A 21,473-nucleotide genomic window follows, 5' to 3' on the forward strand; every position below is an offset into this window, starting at 1 on the left:
TAAGTAAGCTGGAAGTATTCTGAATGATCCCTTCCCACATCAGTTTCTTGGATAGTTGTTCAAATAGGTATGAGCTAATAGCTTGGAATAATCAGATCACAGATTTGGAAAGATTCATTAAAACCATAAAGTCTAATTCCCTTGCTAAGTAACAGAATCCAAAATAAGCCTCCTTGTAAAATGACTGTCTAGCTTCTGCATGAATATTCCCTGAAAAGGAGATCAACACTTCTCTTGCAGTTACTAATTTTTTTCTAGTATTCAAGAAGTATATTCCTTCTTGTAAGTTAAGTCCATGTCCTATGGTCTTGGATAAATTGGAAACAGGTATTGATCTTTTATATGACATCTCTTTAGGTATTGAAAAACATTGTCATAGTCTCTGCCTCTGATGCTTTCTTCTTTCTCTAAATCAGACTGGGCAATACATTTTCTCAAGGGGCCACATGAGAAACTGGGACTGTTGCAGAGGACTGATGCTGCTAATGCCCTGCTGACACCCATTCCTTGTGACTGATGTCCCACACTTTGATGATTATGCCCAGTTCCCTGCCACCAATGACATTCCATCCCCAGTTGCCATCACCTGGTCTTGCAGGCTGGGCTGGGAGAACTCGTGGACTGGATGGGTCCACGGGCTGTAAAATGCCCACATCTGCTCTAAACTATTTTACATTCATTACAGAAACTAAATCTTTAAAATGTGGGGTGGGACTTTTAGTGAAGACAGACGATTGACCAGTCCAGAAAGTTCTTTCTAGGTTGAGGCTTTTTTAATTTACAAACTTTGGGAACTGAATTCTTTACTTTAATGACTCTGCTGGGTTAGTGAGAGTTCCAGAATCATCCCACAAAAGCTCCGTACTGCAGTGGTTTGCAAGGAGATTCTGAAGCAGCACTCCAAAGTAGCCAGGTGAGTCATCCATTAGCTGACAATCAGGCTACAATCACTTCATTGTTGAAAAAGCAGCCAATTTGGAATCTACTTTTGAAATGGACAATAATTCATGCCTTTTACTTCTTAAGCACTTTCTTTGATTTTTATCTTTAATAAGTTAAAACAGTCTCTCTTCAGTCATAGCCTATGACTTCTTTATGAAGATCTATGGCAGGGGTCTTCAAACTTGGCCCTTTTATGATTTGTGGACTTCAACTCCCAGAATTCCTCAGCCAGGCTGAGGAATTCTGGGTGTTGAAGTCCACAAGTCATAAAAGGGCCAAGTTTGAAGACCCTAATCTATGCCATTTTAGGACATTGCTCTTGTTGAAAAATGAAGAAGAGGGTTGTTGGAGGTGAGGAAACATAAATATATGATTTTAAAATTGTGATTTTATTTCCTCATTTTCATGAATTTGCCGTCTTTATTTGATGTTGGGAGTTGTAATTTTCATTTTTGTATTGTTTGATGTGGGAAGCTAAATCTTCTGACTTTAATGGATTGACAAGATACCAGATGATCTATTTTTTTAACAAAAAGATATTTCGTTGACCACAAGAGGGAGCTAAAGAACAGAAACAATACAGAAGGTTTTAATCCAGAACAGAAATTTCCAATATTATTTAAACAAAACAATTCATTTTGTAAATCAACTATGTTCCAAAGATATTGTGAAAGAGGAACAAGAGGAACAAATCACTTTAGTAATTGGAAGAAAGAAGAATAATCCAGAGGTGCAACCAAGTGCAGAAAGTTATCAAACCATCAGTATTTGACAATGCAAAAGATTTAACTCCAATTTTGGATATAAACCTGACACCAACTATGCCTATTATGAAGATGTTTAATTACACATTCCAGAGTGTAATTGAAAGGAGAGTTGCAAGTAAATAAATAATCCTCAAGAGAACAAGTTTGGGATTTCAACTTTAAAATCAAAATGGAAATTGATAATGTTGACATATTTGCTTAAAAATCATATTGGAGAACCCTTAGAGAAAAAGAGAGGTTTATATTCATTTAATAGGCATTCCAAAGAAGAAAAGCATTTTGTTTTATGACTACAAACTGGAAGGAGTGACTTAAATTTAATAAGTTAAATAAAGTTAGAATAGCTTTTCTATTGGTTTGACATATGTAATTGAAAGAAAGTTCCACTGTTTTGTGCTTATAAAGTGAATTTGAAAATGGGCTGCTTCTTTTCTTTTTTCTTTTCTTTTTATATAGAGTTTTCAGATAGTTTTTTTTCTTTTTCATATTGAGTAATTCTTAAAGTTTGCAAAATATTATTAAAAGTGAATTTGAAACAACAACAATAATAGTAATAGTAGTAGTAGTAGTAATAATAAAAATAAAAAGTTGGAAGGGACCTTGGAGGTCATCTAGTCCAACCCCTACTCAGGAAGGAAATCCTATACCAGGGGTGTCAAAACCCATAATGTCATGGCAATGGGATGGGCATGGTTTCGCTATGATGCACCCAGCCCGTGGGCCGGCAGTTTGATCCCCCTGCCCTATACCATTTTAGACAAATGGATGTCCAATTTCTTCTTAAAAACTTCCAGTGCTGGAGCATTCACAGCTTCTGGAGGCAGGTTGTTCCATTGATTAATTGTTCTAACTGTCAGGAAGTTTCTCCTTAGTTCTAGGCTGCTTCTCTCTTTGGTTAGTTTCCATCTGTTGCTTCTTGTCCTGCCCTCAGATGCTTTAGAGAATAGCTTGACTCCCTCTTCTTTGTGGCAATCCCTGAGATATTGGAGAACTGCTATCATGTCACCCCCTGGTCTTCTCTTCTCTTCTCTTCTCTTCTCTTCTCTTCTCTTCTCTTCTCTTCTCTTCTCTTCTCTTCTCTTCTCTTCTCTTCTCTTCTCTTCTCTTCTCTTCTCTTCATTAGATTAAACATACCCAATTCCAGCAACCATTCCTCATATATTTCAGCCTCCAGTTCCCTAATCATCTTTGTTGCTCTTCTCTGTACTGGGTATATGCAGTGTTATCTTCATTTTAGATGTCAAAAGGGTTTTGTGGCTCCCAATGTTTTCTTTTCTGTGAGAAACAAGTCCAAGTGGCTCTTTGAGTGTTTAAGGTTGCTGACCCCTGACCTATACTATACCTATGCATTTGGTTTTTCTTGCCTAAATATAGAACCTTACTTTTTTCACCATTCAATTTCATTTTGTTAGATAGTGCCCATTGTTCTTAAAAGGGAGTTTAAAATTAATTTGAATTAATTATTTTGGTTACAAAGATAATTTTTTAAAAAGAAATATTTAGAGTTTTAAAATGAATATAAAAGAGTTTCCCCTTTAAGATTCAAAAATTTGAAGCAGTATAGTGATTTTATTTAATATAAATGATGATTGTTTAGAAAGATTAATAAGTGTAACAACAGGGAAGAAAGGAAAAAAGTGGATTTGGTTAAGATGATGATGTAAATTGTTTCAAATACAGAGATTTTATTTGGTCTTGTTTCTATTGGGATATTACTTCTGATTTTTGTATTTGAGATAGAAAAATTGAAATTCAGAATTTAGATTGAATATTTAATAATTAAGTAATTAAATAATTAAATTTGTAATAATTATAGCCAATGTAAAAAGCTGCGGTCATAGTAGCTGTATTAGGATTGTACTACATTGCAAAGAGAAAGACAATACATTCTTTCTTTCTTTCTTTCTTTCTTTCTTTCTTTCTTTCTTTCTTTCTTTCTTTCTTTCTTTCTTATCCTGCACTTCTTTTTTATTAATCTTTACTTTCATTTTATTTTATGCTATAATAAATCTCAATAAAAATGTGGGGTAGATAAAGCAAAGGCAAGTGTCACTGGAGAAACTCTGACCCTTGGGAAAAAAAAGCAAAGTAATAGATAGAAATGCTGATAGAAAACAAGATTGCTAGATTTTATTTATTTATTTATTTGTATAGCCACCCATTTCACAAGAAGTGACTCTAGGCAGTGAACAGCACTTAATAAAATAAATATATACATACATAAACAATCTTTATTATATTATTAAAATGGAATGACTTCCCTTCCCCAAATACGTGCATCTATTCACTGGTGGATGTAATTATTAGTTGGGAGATTAATATGAAAATCCATTCTCAGGATTTTGATTCTTTGTTCTTATTAACTTTCTCAACCAGGCTTTTTCTAGGATGTTTTTATTTTGTTTTTCTTTGAAGGTGGCATAAATTATCATCATTGGTAATGATGTACATTATATGTCAGCAGGCTTGCTGAAGCTTTCAGAATTATGCTGGATCTGATTAAATGACACAGTACCAATTTCTATTTTGATCCATGCAGCCTATAGGATTAAACATGATGTAATCTCAGTTTCCTGGAACTAATTACAATACATACCAAAGCTGTTTTATGGTGACTGATAACCCTAACGGGATTAGAAAGATTGTCTTACAATGATAGGGTTGGACAGAGGGAAACAAGGTATGGTAGAGCAAGACTTCCTTATGGTAAATGTGCTCTTGCTCACATTACTCATGGAATGATGATAGATGGTATACAACAATATGAGAGAAAAGTAGGAAGAGAACTGAAAATAAAACTATGGAGCTCTTTATATGTACTTTAATACAATCTGTGGCATCACTTCAAAAGCAAAGCACTATTTAAGAAGGGCATGCATGCGAGTGTACATCTCTTCAATTTAGTTTTGATTGCCAGGACAAGTCTCTTGTCATTTTTTTTCAAAGCAGTTTTCCATTACTTTATTTCTAGGGTTGAGAGAAAGTAACTGACTAAACATCACCCAAATGGCTTTGCATCTAAAGCAAAACTAGAATTTACAGTCTTCTAGTTACTAGCATAATATCAACAATACCTACTACTACTACTATTACTACTACTATACACACACATACACACACAAACTTTTCTCTTAAAAATATCTTCTTATCTTAAAAAAATCAAATTAAGAGGTGACATACTTGAAGTGAATAAATTATGCATGACTGACAGTTGTGTGAGATGGTTCTTACACCACTCCCCACCACTGAAAATACTAAGAATTATTAATATCCATGAAAGTGACAGGTGGAAGAGTTAGCATTGACAACATGAAATACTTCTTTACATAGTATGTACTTAATCTGGGAATTTATTATCTCACAGGTTGATTTGGATGAAGCATAACTCTCTCACTGACTACCAACATTTATTTATATCCCACTTTTCATGCAACATTCTTCTATTATCCTCACAATAGCTTTGTAACAAAGGTTGCAGTGAGAGGTAGTGATGACTTAAAAAGCATCTGAGAAAGTAGGAGGACTTTGGTTTGAAAACCATAGAAGACAATGGTAAATCACTTTATTATTATTTCAAGGAAAACTTGGGGATTATTTCCATGTAGTCAATAAAGTCAAACTTGAATCAAAAACAAGAGAAGACCTGGAATTGGAAAGTTATATATGTCATTGAATCTTGTATGCACAGCTAATGGAAAAATTTAAATATGATAAAAGGAATTTCGAGTTTGAAAATGATAAGACTGAAGTTTATATGGACATATACACTAATAATAACCATATAATTGCTAAGAAATACAAACTTCTACCAAAAATGGAAACAGAGGATGAACAAGTTAAAGACCATGCTAAAATAGACAAAATATAATATACAGCTGGGTCAATATGGAAGAAAAGGCTGAAATTTAAACTATTTTATTATAATTTATAATTATAATAATTATAATTTTAAGGAGAACTTCTTTAAAATGATCTATTGATGGTTTTGACATCTCATAAATTGTAAAAACATAAAATAGAATTACAAATGTTTGTTGAACTGAGGGTAGAGTCTTTTATCTTTAGTGAACATGTAAATAAACTAGTAGATATTGGGATAAAGTATTTTTGATACATAAATTTTAAAAGTGAATGCACTACATATTTTTAATTTTGGACAGATTGAAAGATCTTATGGAACTTTGTTTTTAAATATGGATGAATGGATGATGAAGCTGATGCAGTTGACGGAGAAGGTAAAATTGACAACTTTGATTAAAGAAAAGACTTTGACCAATTTGACTTTGGAAACCAGATTTAGATTTTTTGTGACAGAAAGAAATAAAGTTTTTATTTTGGAAATTTATGATTAGAATTATATGCTATTATAGAAACAATGTAGACTATTTAATTTCAGAGTAAGAATCTGATTTATTTTTTTATTTATATCTGTACTAAAAAAAGTTGGAAGTGGTTCTTTTTCTATTTTCTTTACTTTGTTTCTTTTATCTTTTTGCACTTTTATTTTGTTTTCGTCTTGATTTTCTCTTTTTCCAATTTTTTTTGCTTGTTTGTGTATCTTTTATTCTTGTTTTTTGCAAATTCAGTAAACGACATCCATTAAGTCTGCTTTCACTTAAGAAAATGGCAGTATGCATATACACACACATTTACAGATAGGGAACTATGTTGATTTTGCCCAAGGACATTTTTGGTAGTAAAGAGAGAAGTCTTGCAATTCTGTCCTGAGGCAGGGTTTATTCCTGTTAAAATAAAGCAGAGGATGGTTTTTTTTTTTTTTTTTTGCAGTAGCAGAGTGCATTCTTGATAATATGACAGTTAAATGCTAATATTATTCTTTCACTTTTGCTGTATTTTCAGAACTAGGTTTGGGATTAGCATCCACTGGCATCATGAGATAGAGCTTTTTTTTCCCCGAGTCAGCTGCTTCTAGGTTATACGAAATGCATAATCTTAAATACATTATAATTTCCCACCGACAGATTTCATTCTGAGCTTACCATATTTTGAAGCCCTGCAAAAATTGGCCACAGATGAGCTGAATTCATAGCTCTTGCTCATCTTAAAACATTTACAGCATCTTGGTATCCCTCTGTTGTGCCTGGGAATTCTGGTAGTCCCAACACATATGGAAGACACCGTGTTTCTTTACTGCAAGCTAAATTGCAAAGGATTGACTTGGAATATTCTGTTATTGTTAGGTATTTGATCTGTGCAAGATTAATAATACCAAGTAGAAGAAATATACTCAAAAAACAGAAATAATAAAACCACTGGAAGCAAATACTAAGCAAATAAAAATATAGCAGTAATTACATATTTTTATGTGCAATCCATTTACTTCAGGGACAGTGGATGGAAAGTGGCCAATTGATCACGTTTTAAAGACCTGCATCTAAACCTTAAAATATACTTAGAAAGAAACTGAAAACCATTGGATTCATTGACTATTGGAAAAGTATTTTGGAATAGCATAAAGATCAATGAGGAAACAGCAGGGGTACGGGATCAAGTGAATATTCTGCCTCTGACAGTTCAAAATTATAAAAAGGCGGGATGATATAAATGATGTATATATTTTCATTTTTCATATATAAATGTTCTCATATTGATATAATATGGCTCAACTGATAGTTTATAGTGTACCAAGTTGTGTGAATCCAGTGTTAATACAGTAAATCCAGGATTTTGTTAACTAATAATTCAAAATCGGACTATAGTTACATGGTCTAATCCAGGGGTTCTGCCAAATAATTTTACAGAAATTATTAATCTTTCCTGTGGTGTGGCCTACAATATTTTTTTCAGCAAGACACTTTAGAGAAGCTTACACAGATCTATGCCTTGCTGAATTTCTACCCAAAATATTTCTAGAAGATGATTGCTCTTTCCATTTCTCTTATGTCATCAGAGTCACAGATTTGCCTTCCTACTGAGGTTGAGAGCAGGGTATCTCTAGGCTACATGTGGGAACAAATGATGAAATAAACACTTTAATATCATGATGTCTCTTGTTTAAGCTACATATTGGGGGACAAAGATCATCACAAGCTTGGATTGTCATTTTGACAAAACTATCAGATTCTGCAGGTGCCTCTGTTGGCAGACTTCCATTAAACTGGGGAATGTTTTACTCAACATGAGTAAAGACATCAAATTTTGGTGATTACATTCATGTGTTTTTAGGGCAACATTACAAGAAGGATTTGTTTTAGTTTGAATTATGTTTCTTTTTTAAAGTTCTCATCATTATCCTGAAATTCCCATGCAGTTCTCCATCTAGGTACTACCCAGGACCAAGTCTGCTTAGCTTCTGAGAATCAGCCAAGGTAATACCATCTGTTGAGGTTTTCCTATTTTGGCAAGGTTGAATGTTGAATTCCAATTCATGTATTTGAGCTTGCCAACCTAGTGCTACCAGATGACTTGGACTACAGTGCCAGGAATCCCTAAGTCTGTCCCTAGCTCAGGTGCAAAGTCATTAAGTCATGAATCTGAAGTGATTCCAAGGCTTTGGAGAGGCTTCAACTTTCTCTGTTTACTCAAAAACCAATTATCTTGTAGTTAAACACTGTTAAATACCACTCTGAATAAGCAGGATACAATTTCTACATAAGTTTTTTTTTTTAAAAAATAATTGTACAAAACCTTGAGAATTATGATGAGATTAAAGCATTCTTGTGCAACTTTCTTCTTTTGGTTGTTTTGAATGAGATCTTATGAACATTTGATGGTCTTATATGGTTTTGTTTATTGTTGTTATCCTTTTCTCTTTTTGAGAAGATAAGGAGTAATTCTCAGGGTCCTGCACCCAACTGAAGAGCTGCTGTTTTCTTTGACTTACAGTCACATATTTATAAGAATTGATGAAAATGACAATGATAATCCATTTATAAGAAGCAGCCAACATTCAAATCAAAATCTTAAGAAATGGATGAGGAATTTATCCTTAATTGGAATATCAATTCAGGGCATATTCAAAATAAAAGTCTGATTAAGGCAATAGACCCCAACATCATTGCTACTTCATGGTCTCCAAGCATTATTGGGAAGTAGAAGCTTCAGAACCCTCCAGTGATTCATAAAGGAAGAAACCTATTAAAACAAATAAGATTCTGGAGATCTTCTGCCTAACAGGCCTATCTTGCATTGAAAAATGAGAGGACCATCCCACAACTTTGCTCAGTTTTTAAAATTACTTTTTATTAAAAATTATAATGGTAAAATCTATAAATTAAAATTAAAGAAAGAAAAGAAAAGAGAGCGGGGTAAAAAGTTCAAAGATAATGGGAAAAAAGACAAAGACAAAAAATAAGAATATAATAAAGAAAAATGAAACATATAAAGAAGTTATTTCCACCTTTCCTCACAAGTACAGGCAAATTTGGTTACACTTCACCCTCTCTAAAGTTACAACCAATTATCTTTTCTACCCCATTTCTTATGTATAAAAAAATCCATAAAGCATCATATTTTTAGTCTTGGTATCAGCAAAAAGATCATAAAGGGTTGTCAGAAGTAACAATATATCTTGCTTTAACCTTAATTAAATAAATCAACTTTATATTATTTTCTTTTACCTTAACAGTCTTAATCTTCAATAAATTCAAATTTTGTCATAGAATTTGATTTCTCTTTATTTTGTCCTTGTCCTATTGCACAGAGTTCTTCAAGGCTTTAATAAGCTTCATTTGTAAATCCAGTAGGAAAAAACTATCTAGGTCACTGTCTTGGTGTGCCTATTTCTTTTTTAAATATTAAAATCTCAGCCAGTTTCTTTTCTAGATCCAATGAAATATATTTTTCCAAATATGTCAATCTCAAACCCAGAGATGACATAATGAAATTCAATTGAGTTCAATCCTTTATTTGCTTACACCTAGTGGACAGAAGTTACCCTGAGCATATTCCTCCCTCCCCCATCCAATTTGGGACTGTGCAATCTCTTCAACTGGGCCCTTCTCTGAGAAAGCTTTGGGTTGCCAAAACTCATATCCACTGGTTTTTCAGATGCACATGTCAGACAAAATTTGTCTATATCTGACTGATGTTCTTCTTTTGAGCATATAGTAGTCTATCCATAGAAGCAGAATTACTGACATTGTTGATATATTGTTGCTACTATTTTCTGATTCCGTATTTTTATTATCATAGCCATCTTGAAGGCATGTATATCTTTCCTGTACATAAATTATTTAGTTCTCTTAGTGTTCAGTTTTTGGAATTATGAAATTATTTATTAATCTATATTGCATTTTGTAAAATCCAAAACACAATTTATTTTATTCAGAAGCTCTTTGTACTTTATAATCCTAAAATCTTATTGTAAAAGTTTCAGTATTCCAATTTTATCTGAGCCCTTAGTCTGTTTATAACTTTCTAAAATAAAAATCTTATTTATATTTTTGTTGGTTATTTCAAATTCTTTATATTACTAAAGTTATAATTAAAGTTATGATTAAAAATGGGGATGATTAAAGGCAGACTTACGGAGCATTTTCAGACTTGTCGTTCTGAAGCTAGTAACTAAGAAATAGTTGACTAGTTTGCTTCAAGAAGAAAAACCACAATATAGCTGAATGTACATTATATAAAATATATATTTGTCATTACAGAGCTACAGAGCTCTTACTTAATTGATACCAATGTGGTATTGTAAGCAGCCAAGAGTTCTGCAACCAAGCATGAAAGCTCTGAGTGATACTGGTAAATCTCAGTGTTTCAGCAATAGCTTTTTTCTGTGTTATTTTGTTTTAGTTAGTAGCCCTCTGAGGATTCTCAGTGGTATCTACAATGATTGTCTTAATGAGAACTAGTAGAGGATAAAGGCATCTCTAGAGAAGATATCAGTGCAACACCATAATTTTGAAAAATACCTATGAAAAATGAATGTTCACCAGCAAAATATATTTTGTACTCTAAATGATGCTTCTAATTTTACAAATTATTTTCAGTGTTAATTTTGCTGGGATAAAATTAAGCAACATTTTTATGTGTTTCATTCTATCCCTTTATGTTGCCATGTGGTGAAACAAATAGTATTTTTGCTACCTGATGTGGATTATCATCGATTAAACTCTGTGTTCTATCATGGTTTTAATTTTTAAAAGCCACAATTTCTTTTTTGCTTCCAATGACTAACAGCAATCTGAATACTTCTGTCATGATGTAGCATCAGATTTGTCACAAAGAGATCAATTCATATATAACATCCATACTCAGAAATCATTCTATTATAATATGCTTTGTTTGATTTTGACAGCATGATATGTGAACTCAGCCAGTTTGTACACAGACAGACTGATGCAAAACTTTGCCATATGGTTGGGCCCCAGTGTGCTGTTGTAACATCTGTTAAATGAAACAAAAGCAAAAGGTCTGAGTCCATGGAGTAAAAGATTGGAGATCTCAAATGTCCTTTCCCAGGAGTCTTCTGGGTGTACATCTCCAGGCTCTGCTCTCTTGCATTGGTATAATTGTGTGGTAGTTCTGATTGCCACAATCTATCTGACAGTAGAAAACTTGTATCTGTTATTCTTCACTCCGATCTCTGCAACGGAGACAATTAGGTATCCCATAACTTGTACATTTCACTGGCATAAACAAAGGGGGGAAAATACAAATGAAATAAATTCAATAGAGCCACTCCTGGGTTTGTAGCACTAGGAGACAACTACAGTAGAGAAATCAATCCTCTTCCTTTGAGAAATAGATTAATTTTACATGATAAAAAAATAATACTATTCTTTATTAAAAAAAATAAGAAACATGTAAAATTTTCTTTCTAACTTAAAATGAAAGACGATGAGTGCTAAAGACATAACTCTGTAAAAATTACAAAGAAGCTTTCAAGAGAATCTACAGTGTAGAAAATACATAGAAGAAGAATGAAACTCTGAATGGACCATAAAATGGGATTGGTTTGTTTTTTAAGATGCATAATCACAAAGCCTTCACGGAGAGAATACACAGTAGACAATATATATTAGACACCATTAAGTAGTCTTGAATGTACATATTAAAATAAATGAAACGTCTAAGCACTAAAATATTGATGTACAATATATCTTAGAAACAAAGGATTACTTTACCAACAATGCCTACTTATTTCTCCTGGATTTTTTTTTTTTCATTGAAGTTGCATACTTCACACATCTTTTCTGACCTGTGTTGTTTCCTACACATCATCCCTGACTTGCACATCATCTCTTGCACATTTCCAAGCACCCTTCCCAACCTATGACACCACCCACTGCACCATTCCCAAACAATGTGGCATCTTTCATAGACACCCCTAACACCCCCCATACATTCTTCTTGACTTGCACCATTCACCCTCATGCAATCCCCAACCTCCACCTTATGTATCATTCCTGACCTGCATTCTTGGGTACCACTTGCTCCCTCAGCCCAGTAACAAGATGGAAGCAGGGAAGGATGGAAGGGGGATGAAAGAATGGAGAAAAGGGAGGGAGGGGGGGGAGGGAGGGAGGAAGGAAGGAAAGTAAATGGGGAAACTGGCAGGAAATCAGAAGTCACTCCTGCTCCAAGTGATTTTTTGGCCCATTTGTGGTCATTCTGTTTCTTTGATTAGGCAAGGAAATATCTCTAAAGTGATAACCCATTGGGCATGGGTTGTCTAGTAGTTATAGACAATATTATAATTTCCCTGGGTGCTTAGCCATGCTGTGTGATGAGCCCATCTTGATATTCTGTTGATATATCTGTTGAGTTTCTCTGGCAAATTGGGGCATTTAAATTGCTTTTAGTTTAATTTAATCTAATTTAGAATTGTATATTAAATAGATGACCATATACCTATAAATATAAAAACATACAAAATAATAAATAATAATGTTCATAAAAGTTCTACATCTGAATCAAACAACATACACTTTTAAATTATGAAAATATCTTCTTCAACTCATATAGATGTATACTGTATTTCCATTCTGGAAAATGCTAATAAATATAAAAAATAATTTTTAGAAGGATCAGGGCTTATAAAGTTCTTGGTTTTTTGGTTATGCAACCTAAGACATTTTCTGAAGTATATGCGTATGTTTTCATTTTAGGAATGATTATCTTGGAGGAATTGTCGATGTGTCTACAAGAGTGATCACATGTCAAGATTTACATCTCCGATTTTTTTTGAAGGATAGAACTTCCAGACAATGAAAAAATGACCACATATTTGAAACTAGAAATAGACCACTTTTGTGGCTTGTGAAATACCCTCAAGCCATTAGCAAATATAGCAGATTGAAGTTCTAACGGCTTCCTTTGTTTGCATTTCACAATTGACTTCTCCCTTGTCAAAGGTCAACTCAAAACCATTCTATTCTAAGACTCCTAACTACTTTCAGGGCAATAACTAAAAGCATATATATGGATGGAGGTTATCAGTCCCTCAAGATCTGTTCATCAAAGAGTGAACCCATAAATAAAATATCATAGGCTGTAAAATGGGTGCAGCCCTTACTTTGGTGTCTGAAAAGGCATTTGCCTTCCATCATTTAGGAATGTTATATTTGGGTAAAGTCTTTTTGAACTTAAACTTGGCTCCTGATTACTTTGTGGATACAGTTATACAATTTTCTTGACAACAGTATTAGAATGAATAGCTAGTGCTTTTATCTAAGGTAGAGATCCCCATTCCCTGAACCACAGACCCAGTTCTGGTCCATGGCCCTGTTAGGAACCAAGCTGCACAGCTGGAGGTGAGCAATGGGCAAATGAGCAAAACTAAAATCACCCCCCCCACACACCAGTCCATGGAAAAATTGTTTTCCAGGAAATCAGTCCCTGGTGCCAAAAAGGTTGGGAGCCGCTGATCCGAGATTATTTTTTTCAACATCCTAATGTAGGCTACATGTATTTATTATCTAGTGGTTACCTTTCCAAGTGCTAACCAGATCCAATGTTGCTTAATTTTTCAAAATCAGCTAAAGTCAGGTCATGTTTTTGCCAGACTCAACATCCAATAATGGAAAATATCACTCTTGGTTTCTTTGCCTCTGGGTCAGAGGCATCAGGTATGTATTACAGAGGTTCCATACCTATGCACACCAATGGCTATACAGTTTCTCACAAAGATGCAGGGCTTTTTTTGTCATAGACTGCCCAGAATGGAATTCCGACACCTTTTTGGGATGGAACCTTGTAGGGTAGGCAAGGCGGGTTGTATGACGTGTGTGAGTTCTGGCACTTTTTTTTTTTTTTTTTTTTTTTTACAAAAAAAGCACTGCAAAGATGGAATGTGTATCAGAGGCTTAATAATATATTTTCCACGGACCTCTCACACAGTCCTATTCACATACATTAGTTAAATGGACATTGGCTAATTAAATTGTTTTAAAGATAAATGTGGTAGACTGATGTTATATTAGGCTGATACCAAAAAGATCTAGGTTTGAAACGTCACAACTGTATGATTATATCATATCTCTATGCATTCACATACATGTCATAGTTTATTTAATTATAGTTTGTTGAAAAAATACAATGTTTGTTTGTCAATATTTTTTAATTTTGCATTGGTAGAATTCTTTTTTATCCATAAAACAGTCATTGCTTACCTGACTTCTATTGATCTTGAGAAATAAATGAAAGAATGAATGAATGAATGGGTTTATGTAGACTTTTAAATCAGTTCATACCAACAATAATGTAATTTTTCACATTTTCCCTCTATATTGCAGCCTAAAAATTATTGCTCTCTGTTTTTGTTTCATCAAAGTTAGTGGCAGTAAACATTTGACAAAATTACATGCATATTAAATGTCATTTTGATGGTAGAATATGACAGTAGTGGCAAAATGAACTGCTGGCTCTCATGTACAATGCCTAGTTTCATTAACTGTGGAATATGTCTTTTCAGAAAACTGGGTTTATGGAGAGGTATAGTATATAATAAGGTGAGCATTAGGCTCATAGTACCATCTTTGAGAAAAACAATATTGCAAAAGGATTTTGTTAGCTGCTTTACTTTTTTCTGTAATAGGGAAATGAAGGGTGGGGTTGGTCTACTCTTTTTCTAAATGCAAAAAATATAATATGACAGCCTGCATTTTTGCTGTTTTTTCCCCATGAAATGGAAGATGAATGTGTAGGAATCTCAGAATGACATTCTCCTTTCAGAGGGTGGATGCCAATTAGGATGCAAGAAAACATACACTCGGCAGCAACGGAGTTTAGTTGAAATGTGTTTGTTTATTTTCACCTAGGCACATGTCTGGTTAGCATGTTGTTACTGGAGTTCCAGTATTAGTGAAAAATGACAAAACAGGAAGTAATTCAAAATGGATTAACTGACCCATCAGAAAACACCAGTCAATATTCCCAAATCTAGTTGCAGCATAGTAACTCTAAACTTGATCAGGGCACCATGGATTGCCATAAGATTATAGATAACTGGGTTAGCTATATTGCATGACTTTGGATAATACTTTTGACCACTGCTAATAAAATAAATTTGCATAATAAATACAAAACTGATATTTTCACAGTGCTAGAGATATAGTAATATAAACACTTGTGACTGATTTTGTTTTTGCTAAAAGCACGCTATATAGATATATTTTTTTTGAGAGGGTTTCTTGGAGTCCTTTGACTTTGGCATTTTTATGCAGATGTTTCATTATCATCTTTGTAACGTAGAGAAGTAAGATTTATTGGTCTGATATATACAACAGCTTGTAACACCAGCTGGGATTGTTTCCTATTTGATTCTCCTTGTTTATCTGCTGTTGGTTTCTTCTTATCTGGGGCTTAATTGAAGGGTGATAAAGGAGGATCTGTTCGGGGCTATTTGCTTTAACTTTGACTTTTGACCATTCTTTTTTGTTATTTAGAGTATTGATGGCTAATTTGTTACAGCATTAAACTGCTAAGAATTTAAATGCATTCTTAAACTTAGATTGGTCTACAATATGTACTGCTTCCCATACAATTGTGGTTGAACCTTTCTGGGAAATTTAGGAATTTACATCTTCAAACTTGATGAAAAATGTAGGAACATATTGAGAAAAAGAGCTCATAGAAAAGGGGAAAGACATTAGGAAAACAATAGAGAATATCTCTTTAAATGCATGTTAAACCTTATTTTGTCACTCAGATAGGTTTTTATAAACAATATTTTTGCATTTTGCATTACTATACTCTCCAGATGCTTCTCCACCAAAATGAATATTTGAACCTGCCATAGCTTAATTGTTTAATCAGAAAAAGCATTGATGAGTCATATAAGCCTAATAAATCATTTGTTCCAGACATTAAAAATCAAAGATACTAAAGCAAGTTCTCTAAATTCTGGTTAATCTCATTATTTTATCACAATTACATCACAAGCATACTTTAATCTTTGTGCACGCAGCTTACTTTTTTTTTATTATATTCAGAAACTGGAGACTGAACCAGACCATTGGATTGTTTAGTTCAGTATTAACTTTCAGAAAAATCATAAACCTCCAATGTATAAGTTTCCCAGAAGTGTAAAATAAGACCTGCTTACAGACTATGAACGTGTCATGTTTATTGAATAATATATAATTGACTGGATTTGAATGAGTTGCTACGCTATAAACAAAATTTTAGAAACCAAAACAGCATGTTGTGCAATAGGTAGGACCTTTATTTGATAGGAAAGCCATGGGGGAAGGTGTCACTTGGAGTCCCCTGCCTGTCATGTGATTTGATCATCTTGCAGGCCACCAATAAAGATATTGGGAGAAAGGAAAAGAGAAACCTGCACAGATTGTACAATAGGAGTTGGACAAGAATTTATTTCAAAAACTGAGGGCAGATGTGCATATGAAAAATACATTGTGGATTGTGCCCTATAGTATTCAGTTGGAGGGAAAATAATATGATTGGCTTTTGTTGTTTAGCAGTTAAAATACCTTATTATCAACTATTTTTGAGTGAGGCATAGCAGCACTAATAATTCCCAAAAAGCAATCAGTATGTAATAACTATAACAAAACACTAATCGTATCATCCTCTACTAATGGATTACATTTCAATTTTCCCAATGCAATAGATCTAATGTATGACCCAGAGCATGAATCAAGACTTCAATAACTTGGGGAAAGATTCATGGTTAGAAGGATAGCCATGAACTCCTAAGCTGTCTTTGACTTTACAACAGTTGGAGCAGAGTGAAGTCCCCAAAGACTATTAAACTTGTGACTCTACTGTCAATCTGGTGATGGGTTCAGCAGCTCAGGCAAAGATGTTGCCAGCATCAGGAAAGCCAACAAAACATCAAGACACTCAGCTATTCCTTAGCATTTAGTTTCAGCAGAAGGATATCCTGTTATCTGCAAAAATTTCTATGGTGTAATAAACTAAAAGTGGTATGGACACATTGTTAGGAACAATTAAGTCTAACTGGAGCTCAGTGCAATTTAGGCGTTATGAAAATCCATTTCTCTCTATGAGTCACTTCCTTATTTTGTAATTCTGAAATACATTTTTATTTGCACATACCAATAAAACATATTTTCTTTCTCATATATGCACACTGTAAGTCTCAAAGCTATGGGAGCTTATGAAAGGTTACCAGTGATTGTTTGATGTCCCTTTTGCTGTTTAAAAATGTTTGAATATGCTATATATTTCATATAAAAATAGTAGCAAGCATCTCTGAAGACAGATTCGTAGAAGAGACAGGTAAAGGTTCCTGTTCTTGGGTTTCTACCTGTTAAGTCCTTCGAACAATGGCGAATGATGAAGACACATCTTGCACTAAACAACTCTTTATTTCATTTTCAGCCAATACACCAACAACGAGCAAAGGCACATAGCCTCTTTTTATATGGCCAGATCCCTGGACACAATGGCAACAATCAGAGCGCTTTCGCACCTTGCGCATGCGCACAAAGCTGGCACCACTCAGTCTGGTCCTGGGCAGCTTCTGGAACGCCTGGGACCATTGCAACGTCCCGAGCCTGCTTGTGCAGGCTCAGGACACAAGACTACCCAAGACTCCAATCAGGGAGATTGTCTGCCTTTAAAAACAGACCTGACACGTGTTTACAAATTTCTAATGGCTCTGCCTGACAGATGACACCCTCACCTCTTTCAATCCTGGAGTGATATGTGGAGATTTGTTTACTTAGGTGTATCGAATGTGGAGATTTGTTTACTTAGGTGTATCTAATATTTTAAGCTCAGTTTCTCTTTCCTGCTTCCCTTAATTCTTGGCTATTCCTTTCATTTTTGCCTGAAAATCCAATGAGTATCTTTTCTTCCCCTGAGATAAGTGCATGTTCTTCTGCAAATATTGGCAGAGACTGCTACTTGTGGCAATAAAGTTTGCTCTTTGGATACTTCCCCACCACCTTTTTCTAACACATAACGCATACAACTCCCAGTCCCCAAATGGCTTGCTGTGCTGCAAGCAGAGGAATCATTTGTAAGCACAGAAATTAGTTTTTACTGCTGCTAGTGTTAATGACTACCACATCAATTACGTTTAATTTTGTTCTTTCCTTCTATTACTCTGTAGCCTTTTTATATTATCTTATTGTGGTAATATGAGTTTTATTTTTCATACATATTTATTTGGGGATAAATGCTTTAACCTTTTCCAAGCATTTATAAACAAGCATGGTTCGCTAATCCAATACAAAAATCATCCAAATATTCTCTATTAGAGGTATTCTCAGTTAGATTACCTCCATTACAAAGAGTGACTACTACTGAGATAAAATAATGGGAGATCACAAGGTTAATTACACTGAGCTTTTGGAAAAAAGACATGCTATGTATCTAACAAATAAATAAATATATCCTTATGGTAACGTTTATTAATTTACCTTTCTTTTTCTCTCTTCACCTCTTTTTTCTGTGGACATAATTCTACCCCCTCCAATTTTATTGTCTGTTTCAATTTGATAAATAAGATAATTGAGAAAGGAGAGAGGGGAGTTGAATGCAACTGATGTCAAGATAGTATGAAGATTTGGAATAATTATAACTCAGAATTCTTGCCTATACACCTGAACTACCAAGTATTCATAAAGATGAAGCAGGAATAATCATATATGTACAATCAGTTCTGAATCTAAATAGGAATGGCTGATATCTTCTGAATTTCCTACGAAACTATAAGAAAAAAGATCAAAATTCATGTTTTGAGTTCTCCAGGTTGTGTGCCTCTACATAGCATGCCATATAGACCTGTTCAAAATGATATACTGAAATAATGCAAAACTTTGGTGATTTCCAATCACCAAAATTATATTCAAAATTGAATGAGGATGCGGATGGAGTTGTGCAAAAATTCACTTTGATAAACATTCAGATGAAGAATATCAAGTTGCTTTAAGCAATGACTTTACTGCAATCAGCACCTCAAGCTTCTAAGAATGAATAACCTGTATTACATTGCAAAATAGCTTCTGAGGTCTCTTGCAACTGCTCCAATACCTAAAGCAGAAGATGTTTTTGGACAGAAGATCTTTATGCTACTGGAACTGCCATAGGATACCTCCGAAGTAACTCAAAACATGTAGTTAGACAGACTGCAGGGCCTCTTTGATGTAAAGGCTCTTCCTAAGGTAAAGCATAGCTGTTTTGTACTTCCTTAAAACAACAACAAAAATAAAAACATATTTTTTTAAAAAAAAAAAACCACTAGTGCACCTAGATATTTCAAAGACTTTTGCACAAACTTCATATTTGTTACTGCAAAAATGGTTGGTTTTTTTCCACCCATGTTTTTCTCCAAAGGTTGGACATTGTTATAATTTTAATAATGAGGCTTTAGCCATTGTTAATTGTTACAGCTGTCCTTTTGTACTTTGCTTTACTTTGCTTTAGAAAGATCCTGAGTAAGGATAATTCTCCAAAACTGAGTATTCGGCAAGGAGCCTTGGCTTTTTGCCAGCCTTCTTGTAGCACTCACTTCTGGAAAGGTAACAGTTGTTGGGGCCTCCTCATGACCAAAGCCCAAATCATCATCCAAAATAAATGCGAACCTTCAGACCTCTTTGTCCAAAGCTTTATTCACAGCCAGAATATATACAGTAGCAGTTAGCATTAACCAGATTTCTTGTGAAATTTCTGAGAAAATAAAATGGACTATGCAGAGTTTATTTCAAGTAAAGCATTCCAAATTAAGATATAAAACTTCCTTGACATAAACTAATATTCATTGTTCATTTGCTAAAAACATTCATCAGATTATGCTTAAGGTCACTTAAAAATTATGACCACTTGCAAGTAATGCAGAAGTAAGAGAATGAATTCTTTCATTGGGTCTTCATTTTCTGGAAAAGCCAAACACTATCACACCAGATTGGATGACAACTTCTCCAGTGCTGATAGCTATTTATGGGAGAGCTCCCAAAGAATAAAAAATCAAGAATTATAGTCTCCTGTGGGATAATTTATTCTAGCATAAACTTCATCAAATGCAAATTCCTAGCAAATAAGCAGTGGAATAAATAATAAATATGTAAGTAAAGTGTGAGCTGCATATACTCATGTACAACCTGCTAATAGGAGGAAACTAAAATTGCCATATAAATGATCATTCTGCAACTACAACTACTTCTAATGATTTGTGATAGCAATTTAGAGAATAAAAATCCAGACAATGAATTTGAATTAATTCCTTCTGTCAAGTGACAAGTCTATCATTTCTCATTAGAATGTAATTCAGAAATGGTCAGAGTTTCTTCTTTCATTAGCATTGTCATTTTTCTTACTTTTATGACTTTGTAATATACTGTAATAGTCTCTATGTAAAACAGACAGGCAGAAGACCAACAAAGCTCATCCATGAACACTAACTAGCAGACAAAAACTCCTTAATCTCATGGAATACAGATACTCAACCAGAGTTTCAGTTGGGAAACTGTGAGCACCTAGACCAGGGGATGGCTCAGGAATTCTGGGAGTTGAAGTCCACAAGTCATAAGAGAGCCAGGGTTCCCCACCCCTGACCTAGACCAAACTAAATCCCAAAGTGCTAGGGAATTCCTGGAAACTTGATATTCAGACAAATCAGTCATCAATAGACACATCAATAGAAATAAACCATATTTACACACTATTGAAAAGAGACAAAAAAAGTTAAGAAGACAACAAATGGACCAGAACATGAAGCCATCACCCAGATAAGTAGAGATTAACATTAGAGAAACAATGATGCAGAAAATAATACTGTAATCTAGGAACTAGCAAGGAGAAAACCACAGCTCCACCAAAACAGTGGGCATGTTACTCTGTATACAGTAAACAGGGAACAAACCCCACACTGATGATTTACTTGAGCAAGTATCCAAACTCAGGCAGCAATAAGGATACCACATATCCTTTGTAACTTGTATTTTTTTGATTATGGATAATTCAAGTGAAAAACATTCATTTTCAGCATTATCTTCTATTATAGGTTAAGAGCCATGTTTAGAGTTCACCTTTCAAAAATCCTTAGTTTTGTTATTCCAACTCTTTTAAACCTTCATCATTAGGCTTGGTTTTCAGACTCACTGTGATTGCTCTCATCTAAACCCACTTATACTTGTATATGTTCATTTTAAAATATGGGATTGGATTTGGCACTTGAAATAAGATCTAACCTATGCAAAATAAAATGGAGTAAGTAAGTAATGCACCCTGACTTTCATAGAAGATCTGTATATTGCGTAGGTCAGAAGGAGGGCTGTGAATATAACTACAGATCCCTCACAGCTCATCTCCTCAGGGAGCTGCTATAGGGCATTATATGCCAAAACAATTAGATTCAGGGACAGA

General features: G+C 34.1%; 1 protein-coding gene across 1 annotated transcript in view; it reads left to right on the forward strand.

Moving 5' to 3' along the window:
* Positions 1 to 13,858, forward strand: part of CD2 (CD2 molecule) — a 43,668-nt gene extending 29,810 nt beyond the window's left edge. The window contains exon 6 of the mRNA XM_039359763.1: positions 12,785 to 13,858. The gene's annotated coding sequence lies outside the window, so the exon portion shown is untranslated. The remainder of the gene's footprint in view (positions 1 to 12,784) is intronic.
* Positions 13,859 to 21,473: the final 7,615 nt, after the last annotated feature.

This window comes from Crotalus tigris, unplaced genomic scaffold, assembly GCF_016545835.1.
Source record: "Crotalus tigris isolate CLP2741 ecotype Arizona unplaced genomic scaffold, ASM1654583v1 scf7180000019120.420415, whole genome shotgun sequence".
Lineage (NCBI taxonomy): Eukaryota > Metazoa > Chordata > Lepidosauria > Squamata > Viperidae > Crotalus > Crotalus tigris.